This window comes from Talpa occidentalis, unplaced genomic scaffold, assembly GCF_014898055.3.
Source record: "Talpa occidentalis isolate TD23 unplaced genomic scaffold, MPIMG_talOcc4v2.1 talOcc4.11, whole genome shotgun sequence".
Classification (NCBI taxonomy): Eukaryota; Metazoa; Chordata; class Mammalia; order Eulipotyphla; family Talpidae; genus Talpa; species Talpa occidentalis.
The window spans coordinates 22,710,203-22,728,417 of NW_023601104.1; the positions used below are offsets into that span (position 1 = coordinate 22,710,203).

The 18,215-nt window shown below is 39.0% G+C and overlaps 1 long non-coding RNA gene across 1 annotated transcript; it reads left to right on the plus strand.

The window, feature by feature from the left end:
- The first annotated feature begins 258 nt into the window (after positions 1–258).
- Positions 259–17,400, plus strand: LOC129146961 (uncharacterized). Its single transcript, XR_008554380.1, has 3 exons — positions 259–447; positions 3,311–3,406; positions 17,196–17,400. It is a non-coding gene; the product is annotated as an uncharacterized LOC129146961 (long non-coding RNA).
- Positions 17,401–18,215: the final 815 nt, after the last annotated feature.

Below are 18,215 nucleotides of genomic sequence, written 5' to 3' on the forward strand. Positions count from 1 at the left end.
CGCCGCCCGCTCCGGGCCCGCCGCCGCCTCGGCCCTGCCAGCCCCGGAGGCAGCCCGCGCGCGCAGCCGCACTGCGGCCCGGCGCAGACGGCAAAACACCTACCGCTCCGCCGGGGGGGCGTGGACCTGGGGCGCGGGGTGCGGGCGCGGGCGCGGGGGGCCGGGAGGGGGACGCACGGGTACGGAGGGCGGCGCGGGCCGGCCGGGCCACGAACGCGCGCCGCCGGGGCCCGCGCGGGGACTGGCCGGGCTGGGGGAGGCGTGGGGGGAGAGAACTTGCGTGAGGAGGAGAAACCAAATTTCCTAGTTGGCGTGGACGTGGGATTTTTCTGTTTTTGCACCTTCCAAGCGAGAAAGGTGAAATGTGAAATGAATCCACGGCAGCCCCTCTCCCCGCGACAAGCGAGGATTACTTTTTCACTGGATACATGAGGAGAATTGAAGCAGGTAAGAGGGGGAGCTGAGTTTTTCAGGAGCCCCCAAAGAAGAACACCCGTTGGAATTAACCACCCTTTAGGTAATTCTGTCTTGAACGGAAATCGCAAGGCAGGAGCTGGGTTGAGGGTTTCTCGGTCGGGCATTCAAAGCCCTCCAAATCTGGCCCCACTTTAGCTGTCCAATCGTAGCTGCCTCCATCCCCCTGCAAGAACTCCCGGCTCCAATCAGTGAAGTCTCCAAGCCATTCTCAACTCGCTGCAGATTCATTCTTCCTTCAAGGCTTTGCTCATGCTGTTCCCCACACCCCCCCACCCCCAACCCCCCCTTTCCAGGAATGCCCTCCCTCCTGTGTATGGCTCTCTAGCCAACCCAAGCTCCAAGGCACTGCTCAAGTCCTGGCTTGTCAGGGTCCCTGGCAGCCGAGGCCCCTGCCTGCCTCTGAAAGAAACGCATGCTGTTCTCACAACATGGAGGCTCAGCCTCCAGCCATAGAAACTCCTTCCTTGCTTCGGAGCCAGTTGAGCCCCTGGACGCACTCTCGCTCCCCACCCCCCTTCATGCTTGAGAGAGAGCTTTGCCCATTGAGAAGAGACTCTCTGCCACAAACAAGCAAGTCCCCTTTAAGAGCAGAAGAATTGGCTTTTCTAGGTGGGGCTGATCAGGGAGGCTTAAACAGAGAGTAGAAGACAACAGCCATGGCCTCTGGCACCAGATGGAACAGCTGCTCAGCTCACACTGACCTTTCTCTGGACCTGTAGTTATTAAAAGCTCTTCAGCTTTAACTTTTATGTCAGTTTCCTCTAGGTTTCTACCTGTCAGATTTTCTGACCACTTTTCTGCCGTGCCTGGACTTTGGGCATGAGACTCTTGTCACCCTTTAGGCGCATGATGGGTGAGGAATCTGGCTTCGGCTTTCTGGGCTTTGGAGTGCTCAATTCCCAGCCTTGGCCTAGATCCCTTTGCTTTTGCACTCTGTATGGTTCCCTCAAGCCTGGCCCACAGGTTCTACTGCCAGTTTCCCCATGAAAGATGGCACATGGTGGGATGAATGGAGGTGGGGGGCAGTGAGGAAGACACTTGTGTGCAAACATAACTCCTGCATGGGGAGTCCAGGCCTCTTGGGTGTCTCTGTGTTCTGATGCACTGATGGCATCGCACAAAAGAGCCTCCTTTTCCATAACCTATGATCACTGTCAGTTTAACCACTATAGGGAAACACAGATTGTTTATGAATTCATTTTGTAGATGTACACTTGTGTCCTATATAAACAGTATTTTTCTGTACCCAACTGATAGACATCATATGCACTAGACAGAAGCTTTGAAGAATACAAGTATGTAATGTTTTTGAACACTTTCAGTGTGTCAGGCCTAGCACTTCCCTTCCCACATATTATCGTATTTATTCTTCCCCTAACTATAATGTAGGTGCTCATGCGCTCCTTACTTTACAGGTGAAACAGAAAAACTTTAGAAAGGTTAAATATAATTTTAAGGTGACCCAATTAATAAATGAGGGAGTCAGGATTTGAATCCTGCCTGGAGGTCTACTTCCAGAGCCGGCAAGTCATACTGAAAGTAAGATCATACTGCAAAAAAATCTTAAATGTATATCTAAGCTATTTATCCATGGGAAAGATGGAGGAAGTAAAAAGGTATTGAGGAAAGTTGCCAAGTCCCCCCAAGTTCTATTAATAATTACCTTGCCAAAGGAGAATGGTGGCTCCACGTTGTCACACCTGCAAAGGGAAGAGCCTAGGGAGAGGAGATTCATCCAAGAAAGGTCATGTGTCTGAGACCTGCCAAAGGCCTTAAGTAAAGGAAACTGAGAACCAAGACTTAGAGGAAAAAAAAAAAGACTTTCGCTACCGAGTGTCACATGGACTGACTTCCCGAGTGCAACTTTTGAAGAGGTTTTTTTATAGGTTCCATGAAAGAGCCAGTTCACCTCTGCAGCCACTAGAGGGCTCAGCAGAGCTACAACCCTGAGCAGCACTCTAGTGGCAGTGCTGAGAAGGAAGGATGCATTATGGAACCTTTTGAACCAAGAGGCTGTTGAAGGAAGTATCTGGGACTCTTTTAGGTTCAACCAGTAATGAGAGGTATGACAGGCAATATAGGACTGCAGAGACTTTAGTTGCCAGAATGAGACACCTTATAGGAAGGAAAGGGTAAGCATCCACTACACAATTAGTATCTGGAAGTACAGTGTGTTTTGTTAACCTTCAGAAAGGATTGTGAATTAAATTACCCTAGCAGAAACCTAAAAGAAACCTGATGAAGTTACCCAGAACCTTGGGTCTGGATTCAAGTCAAATCCTAAGGTCATACCAAACAATCTTGACTGTACATCTAAGATATTTATCCATGGGAAAGATGGAGGAAGTAAAAAGGCACTGAAAAAAGTTGCCAAGTCCCCTAGGTTCTAATTACCTTGCCAAAAGAGAATGATGGCTCCATGTTGTCACACCCCAGAAGGGGGAGATCCCTGAATAAAGGTGACATTTAGCCACGTGCTTCTTAAATTGTATGTGTACTGCTGTGGTTGTGAAACCATGTATTAAGGACCCTCAAGGACCCAGAATCAGTGTGGCTCATTTTCTCAGAACTTCATTTCACCCAGTGAGAAGTAATGAAAAACATTATAGTAAGCATGAATTTTTAAGATAACAGTCTATATTTTAAGCTTGTATTTCCCAACTGTGAGAAGTAGCAATTTATTCTCCCTATGAAAGTATATTCCAGTAGAAAATTTTGAGAAACATTGATGTAGTGGGGGGAGAAAAACTCTGGTCTTGCTGTCAGAACATCTGAGAATTCAAACCCTCTGTTTCCATCTCTATAAAAATGAAAATAATAATCTATCCCACAGGACTGTTATGAGGAGAAGTATAAAGAGATATCTAAGCTGCAGAAGTGCTGCCACATATAAAGACCTTCTACAATGTGGACTGTGAGCACCTCAAAGGTAGCGACTATGTTTTATTTTTCCTAATAGTTATGGGACACAATTCCTTATTCCTGGGTGTTTAGTATTTGTAGAATTCAGTAGTTACCAATCTTAATTTTCCTAGCTTCTTATGTGCATAAAACTTGCGTCCTTTATCAAACTATAATTTTTTATATTATCTAGACTGTAGCATATGCATGTATCATGTATTGATGTGTATTAGTTTGGGGCATAGAAAATAATAACTGGCTAAGTGAATAAAATCTGTCCCAACTTGAATTAGTTCACATCCTGGGAAACAGAGAAACATAACATATTAATTATATGAGATGATGAGTTCTAAAATATGTTTACTAATGTTATGGAGACAGTGGAGAGAGGAATTGGTCCTGCTCAGGGGGAAAGAGCTATTTGGAGAAAGCTTCTTGGCTGACATTTGAATTGGGTCTCATTGGATGAATAGACATTCAATAGGCATAGTGGTGAGGGAAGATGATTTTAGGTCAAGGAGCAGCATGAGCACTGGTGTGCAGCCATGAAAGGGCACAAGGGATGAGCAGATAATGCATGACCCAGTGTTAGCTCTGTACTCAGATCTTTAATGGAGTGTAGACGGAAGGGGAGGGAGACATGGTCCATTTTACCGAATGTCGCTGTGTGATACTAGTTATGATTATTCTGACGGAAGATGAAACCTAAAATAGATTTCATTAGTGATAATGTTGGTTAAGTACTTTAAATGTTCATTTTATTTCCACACATTATGGTGGTTTACAGATCTGGAAAAGATAAGGTTTTATCCATTCTCCTTTAAAAATAAAAATCGAGTATTTCCTCATGTTCTTTCTCCCTGATCATTACTTCCTCTGCTTTCTTCCATCACAGATTTTTCCCTCTAGGAGTATATATAATCAATTGTATGTTATTATTTAACAGGATAAGGAAAGAAGTTTTCCACCTCAAAAAAAAAAAAAAATCCTTGCCATATCAGAAAGTCCCTATCAGTCTAGGCTATTGTCTTTCAAAATGCAGGTAGTCCTGGGGGAACTGATATATTAATTTCCAATGTTGTAATGTGACTGAGTTTTCAGTCTTAGTTTTATTGCCATTAGAGAGAGGGGAGTAGGGAGGAAATAAAGGAAGCCAATAAGAGAGGAAGCAAGAGTACAACAGAAAAAGCTGGAGGGTTCAAACACCAATTGCATATTGGCAAATTTGGGTAAATTTTCTCAATGCCATACTTGCTCACTTAAGTATGATGTAAAATGTGAATTCGCCTGCTAAAGCACACATATTCCATTATGTCATTAAACAATGGTTTGTGCCAAATCGCCTAACTATTCAAATACTGGGCAAAGCAGCAGGATTTGAACAACGCTGTCACTTACCTGGCTATGCAATCCTATCGATACAAGCCATTCTTTCAGGTACCTTTACTTATCTCTAAGGATTAATGGGATAAAGTTCTCATAATGTATTTGGCTATTCAAGTGAAAGGTATTATGAAAATGAATGCCAGGTTCTGCTTTGATTTTGCTTAGAAATTTTCCACTGTTGTTACCATATACATGTTTATGTTGTGATCTGCAATTCTCTTTATATTAAAGAAGTCTCAAGTTCATATCTGTCTGAATTTTAAAGGAAGTGTTTACTTTTACTTCAGACCAGAAAGATCCACAGTAGAAATGTGATATCTTGAAAATTCAGGCCAGTAGCAGCTGTGAACAGAAGCAGGTAAAGAAAAAGCATATTTACTTAACTCTAGAAGTGACAATGAAAAGACACCAGAGCCAATCCTATAAGAGGAAGTTAGTATCGGTACAGCCTGAACTGGTAGAGGCTAATCAGTAATCCGCAAACTCTCATTCCTCAGTTCATTTCAAGGCACATTTAAGTTCTTGTTACATGCAAATTATCGTTCTGGAATCGCAGAGAGTTTTTTAAATAAGTGGCAAATACAGTACTGTTCTAATCTTCAAGAAGCTCATAATCTAATTGGAACTAGATCTTTGAGCCCACACATTTTTTTTTAAAGTAAAAATACATGGACAAATGAAAAAATGAGTGTAAAGGAATAATTTATTAAGTTATTAATTTGGCTTGCGTTCTCCTTATATTTCTCCTCTCCTCTATTCCAAACAGACTTCAAAGGAATTTTGTGTTCCTAGGCAGAAGCTGTCTGTCAGAAACTGACTCTTAGACTACTGTAGGGGGACACCACTCCAGTGTAAATGAAGCCTTCTGGACCATAACTCCTTAGATTGAAATGTCAGTGCAATCCCTGGAATTATACCTAGCAATCTTCCCTCCAGGTTCCTTGTTCCTTAAGGACATTTTGCTAGGAGGTGAAAAATAAAAAAAGTGAAGGCATCTGGGGAGCAAGAGAATGAGAGAGAAGGGGCCTCTCCTGGTGGTGCAGGTGGTTTAGCGCAGCACTGCGAAGTTGTCTGCAGTCTCTGCAGCGCGGGTTCCATCCTGGCCTGCCAGCAGAGTCCCACATGGTGGGGCAGACCTCTCCTGTCTTGCCCACTGCTCCCTTCAGCAGTGTGTTTCGTCAGTCTGCTGTTCTGTTCTGTTCTGTTCTGTTCTGTTCTGTTCTGTTCTGTTCTGTTCTGTTCCCCGCTCTGTCTCTGGTGAATCCTCTCACCCTCCTGCGCATCTGGCCTGTACCCTGGTTCTTGTATAAACAAATAAATAAATCTTAAAAAAAAAAAAAAAAAAAAAGAATGAGAGCAAGAGCAAGAAGAAAGGAGCGGTGGTGGGTAGGCAGAATTCTAGAAAAAGAAACAATTCCCCAAACTAGATAAGAGTCCAGTAGTGGTGACACCAGCTTTTCTTCCTAGACACACCCGGGAAGATATCCAGACCTCAGAGAGATGCATGATGCCCTCAGGGAGGCTGGATTCCCCTGTCATTCTTGGTTCATGTGCAGAGGAATTGCGTGACTTCTAGGGACCATATACTCTTGAACAATGAGGATGCCAAACTCTGTCAGCTCTGATTTCTAGGCTCAATATCATTTTTCAAATATTTGTGCATTCCTAGGTAGGGAGGGAAGGCCAACAATGACTGTGACTGCGTTTCCTTCTACTTAAGCAGATTTAGCATTGCAATCACTTAAGTCTGTGGTAAATTTAATTTAACAAAAAATGTGACATTTATTGCACACCCAAATTTGAACTTGCAAATCTATACCTATTAGTGGTGGAACTATTTACAAAACAGTGTTAGGTGAGCTACTTAAAATTTAGAATAACAGTGAATGGTACAGCTAATATCTACTGAGGGTGTTTAGAGAAAGAATAGAACTAAAGGAGCTAAAGTCCTTGGAGATGGCTTCATGGAGAGCTTGCAATAGTATCTAGGGTATAAGGGAGTGGAAGGAATTTGTGGTGGAAGAAAGAATAGAGAATAATTGAACAGAACAGAAAAAAGAGCATACACATGAAGAAACACCACAGGAGACTGGCGTTCTTGGCATGAACGACTGATAAGAAGTTACATTGGATACCAAATTTCACATGTGTTTCCATACTCACTGCATAAGACAGGGTTCTACCAGAGGACAATCAGAATGTTATAATTGCATATTTATTGTAGTATTTATTATATAATTTAAAGGAATTGGTTTGCATGATTTTGGGGACTGCCAAGTCTGAAATCTGTAAGCTGGCTAGCGGACCAGAAACTTTGCTGTTGTCCAGAGGTAGAATTCCTTCTTCAGGAAAATCTCAGTTTGGCTCTTATCGTTCACCTGATGGAACCTATCCAGATTATTGAGGATAATCTCCTAATTTACTTAAAGTCAGCTGTTGCAGATTTTTTTTTTAAGATTTATTTATTTATTTATGCAAGATCTGGGGCATAGACCAGATCTGCGGGATGGTGAGAGGATTCACCAGAGACAGAGCGGGGAACAGAACAGGCAGACTGATAAAATACACTGCAGTGGGTGGGACAGGAGAGGTCTGTCACACCATGTGGGGTTCTCACCTGCTGGCTGGCGGTGATCAAACCCGCGCCGCAGAGGCTGTGGACAGCTTCACAGCACTGTGATCAACCGCCTGCACCACCAGGGAGGCCCTGATGTTAACCATTTCTACAGAATACCCTCACAGTAACACCTAGATTCATGTTTGTTTAACTGGCTGCATTAGCCAGCCAATTTGACACATTAAAATTAACCATCACATTCAGTACATTCTTTATGTCGTATTCATGTATTTGAGAAGAGAAAGTCTTTGGAATTTCTTCATATACATCTCAGGAAAGACCATTTCCTGTGAAGTAGATCTACTTGTTTTCTTTCCCTGGCTATATTTATTTGTACATAAATATATTTATTTCTATCTTTCTTCATCCTCCCCCAACCATTATCTAAAGTTATATCAAGAGAGTATTGTGGTTGATGTCAGTACTTTTTAAAAACATTTTTGTTTTTTCCATTTATAGCACCTCTAATCTATCTGTAGCATCTTCCTCCTGAGTCAACCAAGCATCAGGTTGTCTGCGATATCCACCATCCATTTCTAAGTTTGTCTCCTATAGTTGCCGTCTACAGGGCTCTATTGCCACAAGCCTCTATCTTTGTTGCTGTAACTCCTGATGCCTGGTTGGAACAGGGCTCAGCATCTGATACAAGAGCATAATAAACACTTCTGGCTAAACAGTGACCTATGAGCTAGCTGAATGTAAGACCTTTGCCCAAGGAAGCAATTAGTAATTAATTAACAAATTTATTCCTTTCTTGGAGAATATGAGTGGATATAATCCTCTCTCTAGAGGAGGATTCAGCAGGTTTCAGTAAAAATAGTAGCTGAAAGACAGAAAAAGATGATAGGCTCAGAAATCAGTAGATAACAACGAATTGTAGAAGTGGTTGTAAGCAGAAATCACATGGACAAGCTGAAAAGGCTTACAGAAGAGAAGATAGTTGCTTAGTAATATTAGGAACAGTAGGGCCAGGGATTGAATAGGAACTGAGAATTTTTTCTGATGGAGCTCCAGAGTAAGCAGGCATAAATGAGGAAGGACAGGTTGTTGGCCAAGTCTTGGGAAAATCCAGAATAATCACCAAGACAGACAAGTGACCTCACAGAGACTTGAGAGAGAGCTCAGGAACTAAAAGTTCATTTAGGTTCCAGTGTAATTTGAGCACTTGATTCATCTTCTCAGATCCCCAGTAGAAGGCTTCCATTGCTCCCATAGTTTGGTATGAATCTCTCTTCCTGAAAAAGTATTCCATATACACTTATGGTTTTTAACTATCTGAGGGGCTCAGTCATATGTCAAGAATTGCATCTTCTCTGAGTCTTCCCTATCCATTCCTCATTACTATAAATTAGATTGTCTGTGTTTTTTTTTTTTCTCTCTGTGTTCCTACAGTGTAGCCTATGTGAGAGATGCTTTTTTATATGGTAATTGTAGACTTGTTGATTTCTTACATCTACCCTTCCCACCCCTCACTTCTAGGACTGTGAACAATGAGGTCAGGAAGTATACACACACACACACACACACACACACACATCCCCAATATGTAGCATAGTACCTATCATATAACTAAACAACACTTGTTTATTTGATTGAATTATTGAATTAGAGAGGGTTCATTTTTTTTAGGTCAAGAAAAAAACAGCAGAGTAAGACAAAAAGGGAGAATGGGCTTAAAAGAAAACTCAATAGCCTATCCATAATAGTAGTGCAGGAGCTGAGAGCTTGGTTATTTCATACTTAAAATTCATGTCTCTCTGACTTCACAAAAATTGCCCAAATAGTTAATAACTTTGTCTTTTCAGCTTGACATCTGGTGCTAGGATTCTACAGTTTTAAAGGTACTTTGACCAGTCTGGTTACCTTTAAGGAGAAGAACTATATTCTGCCTTCAGCCTCTAGTTGTCCATCTGAGTTCAGATCCACACTCTTCACTGGACCATGCTTGAGTCTTCCTCTTCCTATAACTCTGGAGCTTACAAGTCCAGGCTCCAAATTACAGCCCCACCACTTGCCACTTGCCACTGAGAATTTGTCGTCTCAGGCAAATTCTTCACTCTTTGGACCTCAGCTTTCAAACTGACAAAAATGGGGAAACAGTTTTTTCTCACAGTTATACTGAGGGTTTGATGGTAGTATTTGTGAAAATAACTAGCACAGTGCCCATAGAGGGTTCTGGGAGTATGCAGAGGCGTCTGAAAGCAACCCCTGCAAATAGCAGTGCTGGGACTGAAAAAGAAGAGAGAGGGAGAAAGTGTTAATAACCATTTGGGAAATTTCAAAGAATTCATAAGTGTTTCAAACACAGACAACTTCTGAGATCCCTAAAGAAAACACAATGAGACCACTATCATTTGCAGAGACTTAAACACCCAAATAATGTGTTTGTGTATTTTGGGGAGGGGGTGGAGTCAGGGACTATGCTTTTTAGCTACTCTAGGAAGTAACTCTAACGCTGTTATTAGAGTTAGCCCGTGATGCAATCTGAGCAGACTACTCAGCATGCAGAGGTGGGGATACAATTCCAGAACAAGACGAGCTTATTAGATAATTTTTTTTTCTGATTGAAAATGTCACAAGTGTCACAGATTACTAGATAAATTGTCCAGTTTGTTATCAGGTGGCTACATGATTACACCTATTCTGCAACCAGTGTCTCAGAGCCCAATGAAAGAAAACTTTTTAATTAGACTGCTCAATCTATTTTTAAAGGCAAGTGACTCATACTGAATGCCCCTTTCCACTATAGTTAGTGAAAGTCATGTTATCACTTTGAACCCCTTTCAGTGATATTGTAGAGCTCTCATTTTCTTTTCATGTTAAAAAATATTCTTTCTGAGTAGCTTTTAAAATGTTTTGAAATAAAAATGTTAAAATTGTACATTACCACCCACAAATAAATTATACTTAATGATGATTTGAAAGAGTTAAATTAGAAATCCTGTATGTGAAGATTAAATAAAGATGTCAGACTGAAGGAAACTTACCTGTACCAAATCTTATGAAATAACAGAAAAAGATTGAGAGATGGTAGGAAGGGAGAGAGGGGGAAGAATAATGGGTAATGGGACTGGGGACAAAAAATGCCATTAGTGTATCAGAAATTTTTAGAAGATGGTGTCAGATCTTGAGGAACAAACTAGCAATTGAATTATAGATACTTATAATACTGCTAAAAAGTAAAAGCAATTTCAGGGAAGCTCCCAGGTCAGAGAGAGTAGATTCAATGGACAAGGTAGCAGGGGAATGACAAAAGGGATTAATTGAGATACTTTACTTGAAGCAGCTGTACTGCAGGTCCATTCCCTTTTCCATTTGTATTTGCCCACAAATTAAAGATAGAAGGCTGTGGATCCTGGGAACTAAATAACAGAATAGTAGCAATGAACCTGAGTAGGCTCAGGGAGATTTCTCCTTGAAAATAAGCATTCTGCTCAATACTAGAACTTCCCTTTCACTTTAATCACCATTCAACCCACCTTAAGCAGAAGTGGAATGCTAACAGGGATTCTTATTTATAAAGTACAAAGTAGAACCATCAAACCCAGTAAGTAGGAGAAATAATATCTAAGGAAAAAAAGGTTAATAATTAAAAGAAAATATTTATGTTTTAATAAAGAAAAGAAAAAGATAAGTACAAATTAATCTTATAATTTTTAGAATAATTTTTATAAGTAAAATATATGCTTATTAGTATTACAAGCACAACAGTTTTATCCTCAAGGAGATTCAGGATGTTTTTTGTCCATGAAAATGAAACATCTTAGAAATTAAATACATGGTTTTGAAATTAAATAGTTTAGCAGATGTATATCACCAGTAGACTCTCCTTAAAAAGATGATAGAATAAACTTTAACAAAATAATAATAAATCCAAGAAAGATGAAGATAGACAAAAATAGTGGAGAGGAAAGAATCCAGTTGCTTGTCACTGTCTAAATGTGGTGCATATTTAAAAAATATAAATATAGGGCCTCCCTGGTGGCGCAGTGGTTGAACACTGGGTTGCAAACCTGCCCGCAGCCTCTGCAGCACCGGTTCGATCCCTGGCCACCGAGCAAGGGTCCCACATGGCACGCAGACCTCTCCTGAGGCCTGCTGCTCCCCTGAGCAGTGTATTTCGTCGGTCTGCCTGTTCTGCTCTCCGCTCTGGCTCTGGTGAATCCTCTCACCCTCCAGCGCTTCTGACTGTACCCAGTGCTTGTATAAATAAATAAATAAATCTAAAAAAAAATTATAAATATAAAGTTGAAATCTAGATCCAGTCTCAGCAAACTTTTTCTTTAAAAGGTCATACAGTAAATATTTTCAGCTTTGTGGTCTTTATAGCTGTGCTGCTGTAGTGTGAGAGCTGCCATAGATAAGCTGTAATTAAGTGGCCATGACTGTGTTCCAATAAATCTTTATTTACAAAAATTCAATAGGACAGATTTGGCCTGCAAGGCAAACCGTGTTCTAGATATTGCAACATAAAGATATCATAGACAAGACATTATGAAGAGAAAAGAGGGAAATTCTAAAAGCATGATCACACACAAGCACACACACAGGTGGTAGGAAAAAAAAAATCAAACCATCAATAATCACTATACATGACAAATGTATATGATTTCTTTAATAAAGATAGAGAATCTCAAATTTGATTAAAAAACCAACATATCTAAGCATAATCTATTTAGAAGAAATGCGCCTAAAAGAAGATTGAAAATAAAAGCACATACAAAGATCTATCAGGCAAATACTAAAAATAGGTAAGTATGGTAACATTAATGTTAGACAAAAAAGAATTTAATGTGAAAGGGATTTGATAGGATAAAAAATTTTTGTGAAAGATACAATTAATTTCTATTAATAATGAACTATTATACACCTTACAATATAACATCAAAAGTCATATTTATAATACAACTTATAAGGTAAAAACTGATGAAAATATAAGGAAGAATGAAAAATACACAATACCTTTGGAAATATTCAGCATATATTTCAGAAATTGACAGATCAAGTAGGAAAAAAAGTCAGGGCAGAGAGGATTTGAATAATATAATAAGGAAGCTTGATTGAATAGCTGTAAAGGACTATTGTAACAATCAACAGTGAATGCACAATCTCTTCAAACACATGCAACATTAACTAGCTGCTAAAACCCAAAGAAAATATTCATAAATTCCCAGACAGGAGATCATTCAGGTCACAGTCTTTGATCACACTGCAATGAAATTTGGAATTAATAAACAAAAAGGAACAATTTTTATAAAGTTAGAAATAAAACACTTTCAAATAACTAATTTTAAATAACTTTAATGAAATTTTAAATTAGGCTGTCAATTATTTGGAAATAACCATAACTAAACTTTATTAAACATTACTGCAACCAGCATCATGGTAACTGATCTGCATGGGTTGTCTTATTTTATTTTCACAATAATCCTGAGAAGTTGGTTGGCTCTATTATCATCTCATTTCACAAATGAGGAACTGAAATACAAAACTCTAAATAACATACCTAAGGGCACACTGTCCATAATGCCATAGCTAGGATTTGAACCTAGATAATATGGCCCAGAGCTGATATATTTAACTACTCTAACAAGAAGGACAAGAGATTAACACAAATTGAAATCTACATATACTCAGAAAGAATATGACCTTGAATATGTATATTAAAAAATAGGAACAGATTTATAGAAGTAAAGCATGCACACAGCTGAAGAAGCTATATGAAAAAAATTAGCAAGATATATAAAGTATTACTAAAGAAAAACCTAGAAATGAATGAAATAAAGAGGGAGAAAAGTATATTTGAATACAACTAAAGCTGATTCTTTGGAAAGAACTAAAGATGTCAAAAATCTAAAATGTCTGATTTTTTTTTTTTAAGATTTTTATTTATACCAGAACTGAGGTACAGGCCAGAGGCATGGGAGGGTGAGAGAATTCATCAGAGACAGAGCAGGGAGCAGAATAGGCAGACCATGGAAAGCACTGCTAAGGGGAGCAGTGGGCGCAACAGGAGAGGTCTGCCACGCCATGTGGTAATCTCCCTGGCCGGCTGGGAATCAAACTGGCACTGCAAAGGCCGCAGGCAGCTTCACAGCACTGCGCTCAACCCACTGTGCCACCAGGGAGGCCCTAAAATGTCTGATTAAGGGGAGAAAGAATGAATTATTATTAACATTGCAAATGAGAAGGCAATAAAACTATTGGCACAGGGTGGATTCTAAACGTCTGCGATAAATACTAAATTTAAGCTAATAAATTACAAAAATCTAGATTAAAATGATTTCTAGAAAGTAGGTTACCAATTTTGATCCAAAGGGAGACATCTTAAAAGAGCAAACAACAACAAAACACACTGAAGACATTAAAAGGCAGTCAAAACCTTAATTCTTGTAATAAAAGATAACGAACACAGATGGTCCTACCAGTAAGGAGCAGATAAGCTCCATGATCTATTGTTAACCCAGTACATGGGACATTAGGAAGTTTTCTAAGTCATTTATATGGGGACTGACTTGGCCCAGATTTTAAAACTTGACAAACAAAGCATACCACATTTATAAACACAGGTACAGAAATCCTAAGTGCTAGCAAAATGAATCAGAAATGTATTTTTTAAATGTCATCATTAAGTAGAATTTAGCCAAGGTGTTCAAGACTTATTCAAAATTCAGAATATATTAATGCAAATCATTATATTCAAATGAAAGAAAAAAAGATAATAATTATCTTAAGAGATGCAAAAAAGGCAGTTGATATAATTTGACACCTATTTTTGATTAGAAAGAAAACCACTTTAGCAACCAGAAGTAGAAACTTCTCTATTTTAATGAAGATATCTGCAATCACAAGCATCATACCTACTGAAATATTAAAGCTTTTCCATTAGTTTTTTTTTTAATATTGTGTTGAGAATCCTAGCCAATGCCATGTGATGAGAAAAACAAAAATTAAAGGTAGCAAACGAAGAAAAAAAATTAGCATGTCTTATTATATATAATAATCATCAAAAATCAATAAGAAAATGTGAACAACCTGATATAAACATGTGCAAAGCATATAATCACTTAAATAAGAAGATATGCAGTGAATAGAACTATAATTTGAAATAACAGTGGAATGACAGTGAATTATATTTTTTTACCCCTTAGAATTGGCATACTTTTAAAAGTTTGGTTAACGTCCAGTGTTTATAAGGACTGAAGAGTCAGGTATTTTCATGTACAGTTTGGTCAGAATGTAATTTGTAAGACTTCTTTGGGAAGCAGAATTTACCAAAATATTTCCTCTATAATTTTCTTTTACTCAACAATTTCAAAAAGAAATTGTTCATAGAGCACAAAATACTTGTTTGTGTGATCAAAGAAAAGTCAGAACTGTTTTTTGCAGCATTGTTTCAAATGGACTAATCTAATATCCATAGAAAGGAAATGACTGAATTATATTGCATTGATACCAGGAAACATTACACTGAAGTTAAAAAATGGGGCTGACTTGCATTAGACATAGAGCTGCAAGATTATTTTTAGGGTGAAAATAAAATTACAGAATTATTTGAAAGCATGAATGTGTGTATAATATAATGTTACATATATGTGTACTTATATGTATATATAAGTACTTATATGTATATATTAAATATATATATTTAATGCATAAAAGTAATTTGGAATTACACACAATAGTTCTCTTTAGGGAAGACAACAGGAAAGTGGAGCAGGAAATGAAGACAGTATTAATGTTGGACTTTATATTTTTCAGTATTGTTTGAGTCATTCAGTGAATATACATGTAAACTGTGATTTTAAAAGCTTTTTTGAAATAAACATACTGAAGCTAAGGTGAACAAATTATAGATAATAGCCTGATGAATTTCCACAAATGCATTACTTGTGTAAGCACTACCCAGATCAAGACATAGGATGCTTTTACTCCCCAGAATGCTCCATTGTACTTTTTAATTGTATTCATCATCAGAGATAATCAGTGTATTTTGCCTATCTCTGAAATTTGTAGAAATGGAATCAGAAAGCGTGTTCTAGTGTTCTTTCTAATTTTCTTTACTGTCATGTCTGCTATACTCATTCATGTTATCAGTTCTCTTTTATTCCTTGTAGTTTTCCATTGTATGATTGTACCACAGTTTATCCATTACACTGTTGATAGACATTTGAGTTATTTCCAGTTTGGGGCTATTTTGAAGAAAACTACTATAAACAGCTTTATACATGTCTTTTGTGTGACATATTCATGTATTTCTCTTCTTTTTCAGAAAACTTTTTGCAAGTTGCTTTTATTTACAATGCCATCTTTCAAAAGGTCACTAAAATTAACTGGCCAATAATTTAGGCAGAATCACTTTACAAAAATAGGGAAAGCCCAGATTATCACTTTCTACAGATAATATGCAGTTGAGTTTTATTCAGAACAAAGAAAAAAGTAACTTTTAATCATACTAGAAGAGACAGCCATAGGTCTAGAATTTGTACTCTAACTACACATGTGCTGAGGTTAATGTTCTGCTAATACAGTTGATTGGCTGCTGCATTTGTCTACTGTTTATCTAATATTAACTATTATAAACAGCAGTGTGACTAGTATTTGGAACAATCCTTGCAGTTTTAGTGGCAGGCACAGCATTTCACTTCTCTTCACACCCCTGGTACCTGGCCTGCTGCTGCTTCCGTGAAGTCATTTTTGATATTGATGGTTTGGGGAATCTCCTCAGGAGTTCCCCCCTTGATCACATTGGCACTGTCTCGCATGTAACATCAAGCAAACCTTGGATGTCTCAGTAGTTTGCAGCAAGAATAAGTTCAAAAAGTGCTCTTTGGTCAACTTCCAGTAATTCTTGATCCCAAACAGGAATATCATCTGTCTGCTTTTCTTTGTTCTCATCATCCTCAGGGGGAGAAGGAGGGTCATCCCTGCAGTGGTGTACCACTGCATGACCTTTTGTTAAATATTGCTGCATTAACATTTGGTAGAAGAGGGCCTCCCTGGTGGCACAAGGGGTTAAGAGGTAACCTATGAAGCTGTTTGTAGCCATTGCAGCACGAGTTCGATCCCCGGCCAGGGAGCTATCCTCATGGCTCAGCAGACCTCTCCTGACTCGCCCACTGTTCCCCTCAGCAGTGTCAATCTGCCTGTTCTGTTCTTGGTGGATCCTCTCACTCTCCCCCCATAACTCTGGCCAGTACCCCAGTTCTTGTATGCATAAATAAATAAATCTTTAAAAAATTTTTGGTAGCGGAACTGGGTCATCATCTCCTTCATCATCTATTCCCAAATCTTCCAACACATTGTCTCGATAGTCACAGATTGTTTGTCAATTTCCATATCAACTTCAAATATCTCTTCATCAGAACTTTGCAACTTTATTGAAGGCATGGTACTCACTCTCAAGGAGACAGAGGGCCAGAGGATGGCAACAGCAGTATGGGATCAGCGGGGAGAAGAGACAGCAGAGAACAAGACCACTGCATGTTTTGCTTTTATATAACTACTACTGGAACTGCTGGGTTAGAGGGTAGTTTTTAGTAGACCCAAGTGATTCATAGTGATTGTAACAATTTGTAACAATTTAGTAATATATCCAAGTTCCAGTTCTGGTTGGTCCATATTATCAGTCTTTCTGGTCACTATTTCATATTAGTGCCAATCATATTGTTAATCTTTTTCACTTCAGCCATTCTAGTGAGTGTGCACTGATATTTCATCATGGTTTTATTTTTATTTGCATGTCCCTGGTAACTGATCATATGAAACCTTTTTTTTTATATACTTAATGCCCATTTAAAATAATTTTATTTAGGGCCCCCCCTGATGGCGCAGCGGTAGCTGCCCGTAGCCTCTGCAGCACCAGTTCGATCCCCGGCCACCAGCGAGGGTCCCACATGGCGGGACAGACCTCTCCTGCCTCGCCCGCTGCTCCCCTCAGCAGTGTATTTCGTCAGTCTGCCTGTTCTGTTTCCCACTCTGGCTCTGGTGAATTCTCTCACTCTCCCGCACTTCTGACTGTACCCAGTGCTTGTATAAATAAATAAATAAATCTTTTAAAAAATTTTTTTTATAGTTTTACATTGTTGTTCATTTTTGTACAATGTTTGATTTCTCCTCTCAGGTGTTGTCCCCATAAAATTAAGACCATCAAGACATCAAGACCATGAATAGTCGCCATAGACTCTTGTGCGCTTTCCTCTTGTTTTGGTCCCTCTCCCTACCCCTCCCTTGCTGAATATCTCAGATCTATAGTTTGCCTGCTAGTTTTGTCTTTTTTTCCCCTGATCCCTTGTATGGTTTCCCTATGTTTCTCCTATAAGTGAAACCATCTGATATTTTTCTTTTTCCTTCTGACTTATTTTACCGAGCATAATCCCTTTGAGCTCCATCTGTGCTGCTGGAATGGCGTAAATCTATCTTTTTTGATAGCTGAGTAGTATTACATTGTGTGTATATGCCACATCTTGATCCTGTGGTCTGTTTTTGGCCATTTATGTTGTTTCCATATTTTAGCAATTGTAAATAGTGCTGCAATGAATATAGGGATGCAGGTTTCCTTTTGAATTAATGTTTTTTGTGTTCTTTGGGTAGACTCCTAGGAGTGAAATTGTTGAGTCATATGGTAGACCCATTTTTAGAAATTTGAGCGTCCTCCACACAGCTTTCCATAGTGGTTGGACCAGTTTGCTTTCCCACTAGCACTGTAAAAGAATTCCTTTTTCTCCACATCCTCACCAGCATTTGTTATTGTTAGTTTTTTTTAATGTGAGCCATTCTTACTGGTGTGAGATGATATCTCATTGTGGTTTTGATTTGCATTTCCCTGATTATA